The sequence below is a fragment of the Tupaia chinensis genome, unplaced genomic scaffold, assembly GCF_000334495.1.
Source record: "Tupaia chinensis unplaced genomic scaffold, TupChi_1.0 Scaffold000069_1, whole genome shotgun sequence".
Taxonomy (NCBI): Eukaryota; Metazoa; Chordata; class Mammalia; order Scandentia; family Tupaiidae; genus Tupaia; species Tupaia belangeri.
In genome coordinates, this window is record NW_006159529.1 from 1,847,130 (window position 1) to 1,860,365 (window position 13,236).

The window sequence follows — 13,236 nt, forward strand, 5'->3', positions numbered from 1 at the left end:
ATCCACCTAAAATACTTGCCAATATCAACCATTCCTGCAAGATTCCTCTCAAATCTCTTCACCTGCAAGAAGCCATCCCAGGTCATCCAATGCTATTCCAGGAACTCCTCACTCTATTCTGTCTCCATAATTAGGAATAAGTCATTTTTCTTTTTGTAACCATTGAGAGGAAGTGTAATGCAGTGGTTAAGAGAACAACCTTTAGCACCTAGATACCTGGGTTCAAGGCTTTGTTCTCATTCAAGTGACCCCTTAGTCTCATCACTAAAGCTATCTGTGCCTCAAGTTTCTCATCTACAAAGAAACTAAAACTACCTTACTTAGAGTAGCATTATAAGGATTAAAAAGAGAGAGAGAGAGTGTGTGTGTGTGTGTGTGTGTGTGTGTGTGTGTGTGCAGTGCAGCATACTCTCTAAGTACTTGGTAAGAGTTGGCTATCATTATTCTCTCATTCTGCCCAGTTTTCACTTTGCTTTGGGATATTTTCGATTCAATCTAAAGAATATGCTCAACTGAAATGTCAGCTATTTGGGGGCAGAGATCACATATTTTAATATCTCTGTTAGTGGATAAAAAAGTGAATTAAGAAATCAGTCTTCACGAGGGAATTTCCTGATGGCTTATAGGGTGGGGAAAATCTGATCCCAATCCCAAAACTCTCCACACATGTCACAACGATGCTACTACTAAGTGTCTGCCAATTTTCTCCATTTTTGCCTCCTGCGTTTATCAATGAGTTGATTTGACTGTGAACATTATGTGCTGTATAGAACAGACTTTCCTTGGCATCTATTACTAGGAAGTTCAATAAATATTTCATGAATAAACTGGTATTTGTTTCCTTTTTCTGTTCCAAGTTGTGCATATTGTAAATTTCTCAATTTTGTGGCAAAAAAAGTTATAAACAGAACCTCAGTCTAAAACAGATAGAAGTATACCACTGAGAAACTTAGGAAATCAAGATGTTAGTATTATTCCTCAGGTTGGTCCATTTCAGAATACATCATGTCACTGATGCAAACTGTCAACTTAGGAGCCCCTGTGTTAGGAACACAGGTGATAGATCAGTTCTATTTACCTGTTGAACAGGTAAATATGTTAGTTACTAGAGGTAGAATGCGCATAAGGCACTGTCCTCACTCTCGTGGAGCATCCTTCCAAATTGACTGCAACTTTAACTTAATGCTGAATGCTATGGTGGAATTATGTCCAGAGTTGTGGGAATGGAGAAGTTTGAGAGGAGGGTAGAAGGAGTTCTGGAAAAAGACTCTGCTTTGCAGAGGATGACCAGGAGTTCATCAGGAGTAAGAGGAAGGATGGAGATTTCTGGTAGAAGGAAGCATATGGACACAGAGGTACCAAGGCATACGGCTTGTTTGGGGAAACTGCCAGAAGGTCACTGCAGATAGAGCTCAGGAAGAAGACCATAGGAGAAAGGGCCAGAGAGGAAGACTGAGAAATCTAAGTTCCTCAACAGCCTCTTTGTACTCTTCCAGGCTGTGTCTGGAATTGTTACTTTCTGCTTAAAATGTCATGCTGAGATGCTCAGAAAAAAGCTGAGCAGTGCAGCACATAGTGGCACTCCATGCAGTCTTCCAGACTTGATGAGAATCATCCCAAGCAGACATTAGCAAACCTTTCTCTATCAGAAACTCAAAGTACCTTTTTAATAAACTATCAGACAAAGCTGTTATACTGAGCGAACATTAAATTAAAACACTTATTTCTGAAACTTCAATTATAAAAGTAAATCAAAAAGCACTGTGAAAACTGTCAGCAGAAAGAATAAAAGTGCAGATCCGGCAATATTCTTAATGAGGAATCAAATGTTAATAGATCCAGCATAATAAATAACTTTGCTACTGTGACTACTACACCACCACAACCTATTAGTAGTAAAAGCATGAACAAAACTCTGAATGAAAGAACTTGTTACAAAAACATGTACGTAATCACCTGGATTACCTACCTGGATCTCTCAGAGGATGAGTCATTCTGGATGACAGAACTTTCCCAGAAACCCGGACATTAACCCTATAGGAACTAAGACTTTGCTAGTTTAGGGTAGTTCTTTAGAAAAATTAGTGAAATTAAGTGAAATCACTTAAAATAAATATTCCCTTTTCTGTTTCTCAACCAGACTACAGTATTATAAACAGAATTAATGCTGCCCTCACGTTCCATGATTAACACTATGAATATCAGTTCTCACAGTACACTGAAGATGCTTGTGTGTGAGAGTAAGTACACAACTAGAGCCCTAAAGATTTCTTTTCTTCTCTCCCCTCCCCACTGCCTGAGAAGCCACAAATGCCAGCTTACTGCTTGTTTGTTTCTTTACATAAAGGCCACCTAAATATTGTACAGCTGTCAGTAGATAACATGCACTTTTCTGCAACACCCATTGATAAGGCAAAGATGGAAATGACCTTCTCAAGCAATTCTCTTATCCTCTGCAATATCTTCTTCCCTGTTGTTATCAGTGTGCAGTGATCTGTCAACACCACGGAAAGCAAGGCCTAATTCCTACCTTACTAATCCATGGACAACAGGTGTCTTCCTGACAGTTTGTAAGAATCCTTCTAAGTCCTTGAAGCTTATGGGTGGAGTAGCTTTTTCAATTATAATTTGGAGGCTGGCAGGTGGTGTGGTGGGGAAGGTGCTGGATGCCCACATGCTTGAATGTGGTTTGAGTCCCGGACCTGGTAGCTTGCTCTCTCACTTTCCATCTCTCTCTCTCTCTGTTCATCTATTTCTCTCTGGTCAAATTATAAAATAATAATAATTGATATTATAAATAAATTGTTTAAAAATATAATAATTTGACAAGGGAGTTTGGAGCTAATCTTACCATAATTTCTAGGAATACTTCATGAGACCCAAATGACTTTGCTGCATGCAAAACGAACTTGGGTTCAAATCTTAGGAGATCTTGGGCAAATTATTTAACTGTTCTGTGCTGTGGCTTCTCCATATGGAAAACAGAGACTGTAATACTAATCTCGTAAGGTTACATACACTGAGGATTATACAAGATAATTTATGAGTAAGGCACTTAGCATAGTGTCTAGCAAGAAGTAGTTGTTTAAAGCTTTATATTAGGTCAAATCATTTGTAAATGTAATTTTTGTTAGTTAAAACCAATAGAATATCAATAATTTTATGTAGTTGAACTTTAATAATTGCCTTTCTCTTCTTCCAATCTTGTTTTGGTGATTCATGGTGGGGAAATAAAGACATGTATATGTCGATCTTATCTTTCTCTTCTGAGTGATTTCCTTCTCTCAGGCTTGGTCCCAAAGTATAGAATCAGTATTCAAGGGTCTGTGCATAAAAGTTGGAATTAAGTTCCAAGTTCAGGCATTAGCCTATTGTAGAGAGGGTGATAATTGATCAGTAGAAGTGTTAGAAAGTTCAGAGGTAAAAGCCATTTCAAAAGATACATATTCTACTGAAATCTTTCTGCTTACACAGCAGAGGAAAAAATATTTTATGGCTGAATATGCTTAGAAATGGCTCCTAAGTGTGTTCTTGGATGTCTCTGGCCTAGAAAGCCTCTTTGCTCACTAGCTTTCGCTCCATGATTTTATACATTAAAATTTCGTTAATTTTATAATCAAGTGGACTAGAGGTTAAAAAAATTAAAGAAAGATGCTAGTAGGCAGAAGGTGCTCTTAGCAGGACAATGGGGTCCTCTCACAGGCTTCTAGGCTATTCCCAGGCTTTCTGGGATCTACAAAACATCCTCAGCCCTTGACCTGAGATGTGGAATCCTGTATAGCCAAACTGAATATACTCACTTAGCATTCATTTTGGCTTTTTCCTTAAACTGTTTGATTGTGTGAATTTAACTACTTCCTCAGAGCTTGCTTCAGAAAATGAAGTATGTGAGAACGAATAAAATATCCCTCCAAGTCTGATTTCTTCCCAAAGCTCCTTTTTCGGTATGACTAAAAATTAATGGTCAGAGTCTGTGTAATGATCCTTCCCCTGGTTTTATTCACGCTGCTTTACCAACTCCCTCTTGGTCCTACTAATTATCTAATTGATTAAGCCTGTAAGGAGCCTTCTGCCATTGGGTGTGGCCCAACGCACACATCAGGTTCACTGTGTTTTCTTTAAAAGGATGGTAGATTAATGAAAAGATCCACAGCATAAACATAAGTACTGACAGCAAAACAAATCTTGGCTGTTTTCTCACTGGGTCTCTGTAGTGGGTTGATCGGTGTCCCCCAAAAGTTCACAACTGGCAATGTCTAAAAATGTGACCTTCTATGGAAATAAGGCCTTTGAAGAAGTAATTAGCTAATATTTGTTAAGAGGTCACGTTGTACTCGGGTAGGCCTGGGGTCCTTTTGAGAACAGGAGAGAACACACCGAGTGGAAGCACAGAAAAGCACATCACGTGAAGACAGAGGCAGAGATCAGAGTGATGCGTCTACTAGCCAGGGAACGCCAAGGTTCGCTGGCAACCACCAGAAGGAAGGGCAAGGAAAGGATTCTCCCTCAGAGCCTTGGATGGCATCACTACTGCCAGCACCTTCATTCCAAACATCTGGTTTCCAGAACCATTGTTTGAAGCTACCAAGTTTGTGGCAGTTATGGGAACGAATACAGACTCTCTAGCCACTAACTGACCTCCAATAGATTGGCTCGGAGGTATTGATTGCTTCCCATTTTTCAAATGTTGTTTTGGAAAAGATAATGAATAATTCATACTGAAACTGTGACTGATACCTCAGGATATCCGCCCTATTTTGAGGTAATTCAAGCCAATTTCATTTGAGAATTAGCATGACAAAAGCAACCCATACAAAGGTCAGTTGGCAAGTTCAAAATTCAAAAATGTAAAATTCCCATGAGGAATTTTGTGATCATCACATGACTGATGACATTCATAACATTAGAAATGGTAATAATTTTCCCTTTGACTGTAGACATAGCATATGTTGTATGTCAGTTTCTTAGGAAGTAGGTTCTGAGACTCTGAACCATGTTTGCAGGAGGTTTATTGGGAAGTAGCCCCGGAAACAACGTCTGTGTGGGGAGCAGAGCACACCTGGGCAGAGGGTGTTCACCTATGATGCAGAGCCCCCTGACTGAGCAGGGTGCTCCTTTAGAGTTCTATCAAATGGAGATGAGAGGACAGGCCTTGGAACCCTCCCATGGATGGAAGCTGTCAGCTGTCATCAAGAAAGGGGTATGCATTGGTGGAGGCAATTTCTTTCAGCAGAGAGTAGTTCTTAAAGAAGGACTCAGCTCTGGGCTGTGAGAATTAAAAGTTTGGTTCTGAAGGGGGAATCTGAACACCACACTCCAGCCCTTCGGCTGTATTCATAATTCCAAATAAAACTTTATTAGCTAAGAAAGTGATTTAGCCAGATCCAATACTATATGTTATGATATAAATAAGGTATTGGGCTCCTATACTTTCATTTCTCACAGGGTTTTTCCAACGTGCTATATTATTATCATTACTAATGTTCCCAAAGAGAACTTGTTCTTCAGGATTGCAACCTTCCTTTTTAATTTTCCTACCTTGGCTAGCAACTCTGAGGGTGATTTTCTCTTTGAAAAGGGGGGAAAAATTATGATCTCAGTGCTAACTCTATGGTTAGGTCAACAGTTCAAAGAACTGAGTAAGTATTACTCAATATTTTATTCTTCACACTGGTATTCAAATTACTCAATGTCTTTTACTTTTTGTTAAGTCATGAAACTTCCAGAGAAAGAGAGGTCAACCTTATTTTGCGTGCGGGCACAATAGAAGATGAGATAATTTATTTCACTGAGGTTCTATAAGGTGTCAAAAGGAATGGCAGAGAAGCTATCAATTTCCTGTTTGCCTGATAATTCATATTCTCTTTCAAAAACTTCACTTTGATATGTCTTTTCTCTAATAATAATAATAATGTCAAATATTATTTATTGAGCTTTTATTATGTATTGAGCACTCCCTTGGGCAGAGGGAGTGACTAATCTAAGAAACAGTTGCTCAAGACCACCAGATGGAATAATGGTTATGTTTCTGGACTCCCAAGAAGTCAACTGCAGTTCAAATCCCAGAACTGGTGGCTTAAAATTCATGCTGAGCATGTGTTCGTGTGTGCCCAAAATCCGGAGAGGAGACTAGAGGAGAAGATAGTTTGGTATGGTCATCCCCCTGGGGGTGTGATTTCTTGATTTCCGTCTTTCTTTCCCTGTCTCTCTGGCAAGGACATGCACCCGATAGCAAGAATCTCTCTCTAAAAAGAAGTTGCTGGATACTTGGGTATATACTAATTCTTGCTTCAGGTATTAGCAGAATTAAAAGATATTTTTTAACTCAAAACATGATTAAGTCATTATCTGTTGTAAAAACTACTGCTAGTACATAAACTAAACTCTTTGGGTGAAACATTTCCATAGACACTTCTAAGACAAAGATTGGTTTCTATTTGAATATGGGAAAGAGATACACACTAGCACAGATTCATAACATACAGGACAGATACATGGTAGAAGGTACTAGGGTGAGGTATGAGGTGACAACACTCTAGTCCTATAATGCTGACATCCCATTAGAGGAGAAAATGATGGTGATGTTTCCTTAATACACATTCCACACCTGGCAATGGTTCCAGGTCAGCTGGCCATCGCATGTGGTTCAAAGCAAGTAGAAACTGATCATATTACCTTATTTAACTAGCTGACAGTTTCGTTTTTCAGAGTGAAAGAATAAAGAAGCAGATATTCTTGGTCTGTTTCTGATCAGCCAAAAACTGAGTAGAAATGTGGTAAGAATCTTCAAGAGAGTCAGCACCCTCTCTGAGAATTCACGAGACCGGACAAAAGCAATTTATTCATCCTACAGACACTTTCTTTCTTATTTATTTATTTATTATTATTTTTTTTTTTGGAGAGGTTTTTGCTATAGGACGTGTGCACTCGCCAGACAGACAGAGAGAGACAGAGAGACAGAAAGCGAGAAATCACCCCCCCAGGGGGGATGGCCATGCTGCAATCCCTTCTCCTCCATTCTCCTCTCTGGATCTTGGGCACGCATGCACACATCCCCAGCAAGAGTTTAAGCCACTGGGTTCGGGACTCAAACTGCGGTCGACTACATGGGAGTCTAGCGATACAGCGATTACGCTAACTGCTGGACCCATCTACAGATACTTTCTAAGCACAAACTTTGGTAGGATTGTTCTTGGCAGGTGGCATAGACAATGAAGAAGACAGACAGGATCTTTCCCTTCGTGAAAGAGAAAACAATGATTGAAAAATAAATACGTGACCTAACTTCAGAGATGCCATAGGCACTAAAGCAGGTGGAGGAGGATCATGAGTGAGGAGGCGATTCGAGAAGACCTCTCAGTGGGAGTGAAATCTAAGCATTATCTGAATGAAGTGGTGGGGTAGAAGCCAGGGGAAGATCTAAAGCCAAGGAGAAGTAACAATGAAGACAATGGCCCCCTCAGGGCAGTCTGGGAATGGCACATTTAGCACCAGCAAGAATACCAACGAGTTGATTTAGGAAATATAAGATTTGTCAGTTATAGTCATAAAGTAAAACACAGGTGATGTTTATTTGTTTGTTTTCTGGTCTTACTTTGCCACTTCGGTGCAGGATTGGAATAGACAGAGAATCGGGCAAGTTGGGTTTAACTGAGGTTAGAATAATTGTGACAGGTAAAAGGAGGAAGAGAGAAGAATGAAACTGTTTTAGGTGTAGATGAATAAGTGTAAGTAGGCTAAGGAGAGAGGTAAAAACATGAGGGAGATGATCACTATTGACAAGTTGTTAGATGAAAATACCAATGGAAATCAAAGAATTTGAGGAGTAGAGGTCAGTAGAGTAAGTGAGATGAGTTTAGGGGCCAGAGAATAAGGTCTAGAGAAGCACATACCCCACTTCCAGATCTTGTGGTCTGCGGCTACAGGACCAGCACTTGAGAAAACTGCAGGTCTCAGTCAGAGCAACATGATAAAGAAAGCATAGGTTAAAGAGGCTGAAAATATAGCCTTTGCCTAATGACAAACTGGATTCTTAACAGCAAAGTAGAAGGGACTAGGGGCAAGCAAGAAACAGGCAATGAAGTCAGAAAAGGAGAGGTATGAGCATTATGGATTTAAGAAAGCAAGTTTCAGGACCAGCAGTTAATGTAATGGCTATGTCGCTGAACTCCCATGTAGCCGACCACAGTTTGAGTCCTGGACCCAGTAGTTTAAACTCACGCTGGGCACGTGTGCGTGTGTGCCCAAGATCCCGAGAGGAGAATGGAGGAGAAGGGATTGTGGTGTGGCCATCCCCACTGGGGGGTGATTTCTCGCTTTCTGTCTCTCTGTCTTTCTGGCAAGCGCATGCACCCTGTAGCAAAAACCTCTCTCCCCCTCCCCCCAAAAAAGGAAAGAAAGTTTCAGAAGTTCAGAATACACATGTAATCCCATTGCTAGAGAATTTTAAACAATATGTCTCAAGGTCTCAGGATGGTTTAAAGTAGGATGACAGAAATACAATGAAAAGAATAAAGAAGGAATACAGTGGCTGCAGAAAACAGTTTCTAAAGAAATGGCAGTGGGATGAGCTAGAATATTCAACCTTGGTTGGCCTTCACAAGCCCGCTGTGGGGAGCAATTTCTTGGAGTGGCCCTGACCTGTGATGTAGGGACTGCAGGGATGCAATAGACAGCAGGGTCCCATGAGCATAGGAACAGCAACGGATTTAGCTGTGGAGACAAAGATGGTCAGTCACAGTCAAGCCCATTACCGGGTGAGACCACAATGCTCTGGCCGTCGGGTAGAGGACAACCACAGAGAATTATTCCGTAAGAAATGTTTGCTCCTAAGAGTCTCTAACCAAGAATCATCCAGACTGAGAATACAAGCGGTGAAGGGAAGGTCTCTGCAGATTATGAGGCAGAGATTTCCATTATAGCTTTAAAAGATAATATGCTTTATATGAGGATTCAAATAAATTTAAAATTTTTAGGAGAGATTTTTGTTATAGGGTGCATGCTCTCATTGGGGAGAGAGAGAGAAACAGAAAGCAAAAAGCCATGCCACAATATCTTCTCTTTCATTCTCTGCTTGGAATCTTGAGCACGCATGCACGCCTGGCATGAGTTTGAAGCTGCCGGGTCCGGGATGCGAACCACGGTTGACCATGTGGGAGTCCAGTGACATAACCACTGCAGTATTTGCTGGACCCTCAAATAAATTATATACAGGCATAAATTAAGTAGGCAGTTGGTATAGTAAAAATGGTTAAAAGTGTGGGCTATGATACACCGCTACCTAAATTTGATTCCTAACCCCACCAATTACTGTGGGAACTTAGGCATGATTCTTAAATCTCTGTGTTCAGTTTCTACATTTGTAAAATGGCAGTAATTCTAATATCTACTTCACTGGGTTTTGTGAGATTAAAATTAATTTATACTTACACAGCATTTAGCCTATGCCTGGCACAGGGCAAATAATCAATAAATGTTTTAGCGATTGTGATTTCATTTTGTCTTATTTCTCTCTGCTTTTTGTTTGTTTGTTTGTTTGTTCATTTGTTTTTTATTTGCCAGCAGGGATGTGTGCTCATCAGAAAGAGACAGAAAACGGAGACAGAGGAAAAGGGAGAAAGCATCTCCCAATGGTTGTGGTCACACTGCCATCCTTTCTCCATTTTCTATCCTGTCAGATTTAGGGCACACACACATATATCCAGTGTGTACTTCACCTCCGGGGCTAGGCTTTGAACTGTGGTTGGCCATTAAGATTCAGCTCCCTTAACCACTAAGCAATGGGGCTAGCCTCTGTTGTTGTTGTTATTATTATTATTTAATGCCAAAAGGTGTAGCACATGCCCATGAGACAGAGAAAGCATACCCTGCTCATGCCATAATCCTATTTCCTCCAATACTCTATCCTGTCAGGATTCTGGGAGTGCATGCATGCTCTCGTGTGTTTTTTCAAGCTCCCAGGGCTGAGACTCAAACCTTGGTTGGCCACGGGAGATGTGACTTCCTCTGAAACACACTTTACTGTGCTATGGGGCCAGTCCATAATTTTGTAATTTTTATAGCCTGTTTAACTTAGAGTTTTTATGATAAGACTAGCTTTTTCTTGGCCTAACCTTGGTGATACAAATAGAAGGGTACCACTGCAAGGTGTCCAGGACTGATGGGAGGCCCAGGTTTAGTTTCTGTGCACAGTGGTGAGTGCCCACAGTCCTAACTAGCTGGGAGGCTGGGCAGCATGATCGCAATCACGGAGACAACTTGTCAAAAACACCTTCCTCTCTAGCTCTCCCTCCCTCTCTCTCATAACTCTCTCTCTCACACACACACACATGAAAAATAAAGAAAGAAGAAAGAAAGAAAGAAAGAAAGAAAGAAAGAAAGAAAGAGAGAATAACTTAGTCTTATAATTTAGCCTAAGTCTTCTAGTTTATGATGGAAAAACCCAGGAGCTTATGTGTGACTGGTGTGACACGAACTTTGAGGGAACACTCGCAGGCAGGTTCTATACCCAGCACATCATCCTATGTAAAGCAAAACAGTGTTTGAAGCCTGGCTCTACCACTTAAAGATCATGTGACTTCTGGCAACTGGACTAATCTTTTTAAGCCTAAAGATTCATCTGTGAAAAGAGAAAAATAATAGTGCCAATAATGCACAGGGTTTCAGTAACAAGAACACTGGATAATTCATGTAAAGTGGCAGGTATATTGCAAGGCATAGAGTGGGCGTTCCATAAACGGCAGTTATATTATTATTTAGCTTTTTTCTCCTTAATTAGAGATACCTTTAATATGCATGTTTACTACAACTGAACACTAAACATTCTCAGTTTGCAATTTCAGTTTCCTTTCTTCCATGTCCTGAAGGAATTAAAAATAACTCCACTAAAATAAAATACTAGGACATAAAAATACTTGTGATGGTCCTTTTCTATTCTGAAGGGAATTACCTTGCTACTCAACTACATCTCTCCACTGTAGATCTTTGTATGTTGAAACTCTAATTCATGATATTGATGGAGCTGGGGCAGGGCGGTCAGGAGTCAGTGTCAGATGAGAGGATAAGACACAGACAGTATGAAGAAAGGGTAGCTTTGAAGCAATCAAAGACAACAAAATAAAGAGAGTAAGAAAAATAGATAAATTCCATTGTACACAAAATAACAGCTATTTTTTTGAGCACGTAAAGTTTTCTTGCTTGTGCAGAGAATGTGGAGGAGTCAGGATTTAAACCTGGGCCTGTTATTATTCTAATGTCTGATTCTTCCCCTCTCCTTCCTTGTGTCTAGATGTAATCAGTTGTCACAGAGATAGCCAGATACATGGTAATTGGTCTGAGTCTCAGAATCTAGGGATTCTATGAGATTTCAAGGATGAAGTGAGAGCAAAAACAATGCCAAATGAGGAGCAAATATAGGAAAACTCAAGACAGAAAGGGTTTTTTGTCACTCTTAGTATTGTCCTCTGGTTCATGGTAACAGGAGTCAATCTTACCACCTGGGTTGCTGGAGGATCTGCTGGTGATTAAGAGGTAACTGGCAGCTCCTGACAAGATGAGGCCCACAGGACAGGACAATTCTTGTCATTAAGAGCTTATGGGGAGAAGATGTTGTATTCTTCCCTAGTAGAATACCTTAGTACACCTATAGTTCTCTGACCCAGGCTACAGTTTAATTAGAAAAGAACCATGCTCCCTTTTCCATGGAACTTAAATAGATTTTGAAACAGAAATACTAGCTAATTTCTCCAATCCTAGCAACCAAGGTCCTTAAATTTTCCATGACCTTCACTTCTTTTCCCTCTTTGTTTACCTCATAAAAGGGAAGTTAGGACCGATTAATCTCTGTAAATAGCTCCATATTTTCTGAGATCACTTCAGAAAAAAGACTGTTTGAATAAGATAAAATTACTATTTGTCAGAGAATTTAATCATATTATTTTTCTTGGCGTTGGTTGTAAAGTTTCTTAATGCCTTTAGTTCACAGCAGGTAACTATAGCAATTTTAAGGTGTCTCTTTCAGTGGTAACAATCTCTACTGACTTTTTTAGCACCTAACAGTTGATAAAGCTCTTTAAAATCTCTCTCCAACTCTCTCCACACACACACACCAAAAAACAAAAAACTCACTCCACTTTCTTGGCTACTACGTGAGGTGGTTAGAATAGTATTTGTTATTCAGACTTTATAAATGACCTAACTGGGGCTCTGCGAGTTTAGAGATGTGTTTGAGGGCACAAAGTAGCTATGCTGTATTGGCAGGTGCGAGACAGGAACACCTAAGCACTGACTCCTGGGCTTAGGACATACCTTTCTAACTGGTTTGCTTTCCACACCGCACTGTACCCCTTACTCCACTATCTTTTCTATTGCAAGAATTTCCTTATAAGCTCAAAGGGGCTCTGGGCTGCATCACACTCATCCATTTGTACTCATCTATGAGATGTGTATTTCTGTTTGTTAAAGAACAATGTCAAATATAATATGCTGAGAAAATTCTAGATCTTCCATTTTCTGTCCTCTAACAGTTCTGTACACCATCGTAAATAAGCTATAAGACTGAAATGTTAAAGAGACACACATATAAGAGCGAACAGGACAAGAGGTGCTTGGGAATGTGTCAGATGAGAGGATAAGAGACAGACACAATATTAAGGGGTGGGTTTGAAGCAAGCAATGACAACGAAATAAAGAGAGGAAGAAAAATGGATAAATTCCATTTTATGCATAACGACTGACTTTTTTAAGCATGTAAGGTGCTTTGTTTTACATACCCTTTCTTCTCTCTAAGTAGCAAACAGTAATAGTACTTAGGGAAGCTTTAGAGCGGCTACTGAATCACAGCAAAAAAAGGGAGGCCAACACGCAGACACTAACAAACCAATCTAGGTGTGTTTGGGGGTAAACAAGGGAAGGAGGTATTTGTTCAAGAAAATTGCTTTTCTTGTTTTTTTTTTTATTATTTTTTTCTTTTTATTCCCCAAAAAATATTAATGTGGGAAAATTTGTGAAGGAAGTAAGAGGGAGGAAGGGAGAAGCATACAGGAGAGTATTTGTGGCCAAGTGTTTAGGTAGTTCACAGCTATGGAATATCAAAACAACTCCAGGAATGTATTTCATAGATTTCTATCTGAATATTTTCATATAAGAAAAGTCCCTCAGGAGCTTCCTCTTTTCTAGGTGGAACCACAGAAGACATTTAATTTCTGCTGTGGCAGAAGCCACCAAGAAATAGATTCC

General features: G+C 39.9%; 1 pseudogene; it reads left to right on the forward strand.

Moving 5' to 3' along the window:
* Window positions 1-1,005: 1,005 nt before the first annotated feature.
* Window positions 1,006-13,236, forward strand: part of LOC102498281 (60S ribosomal protein L7-like) — a 13,240-nt pseudogene continuing 1,009 nt past the window's right edge.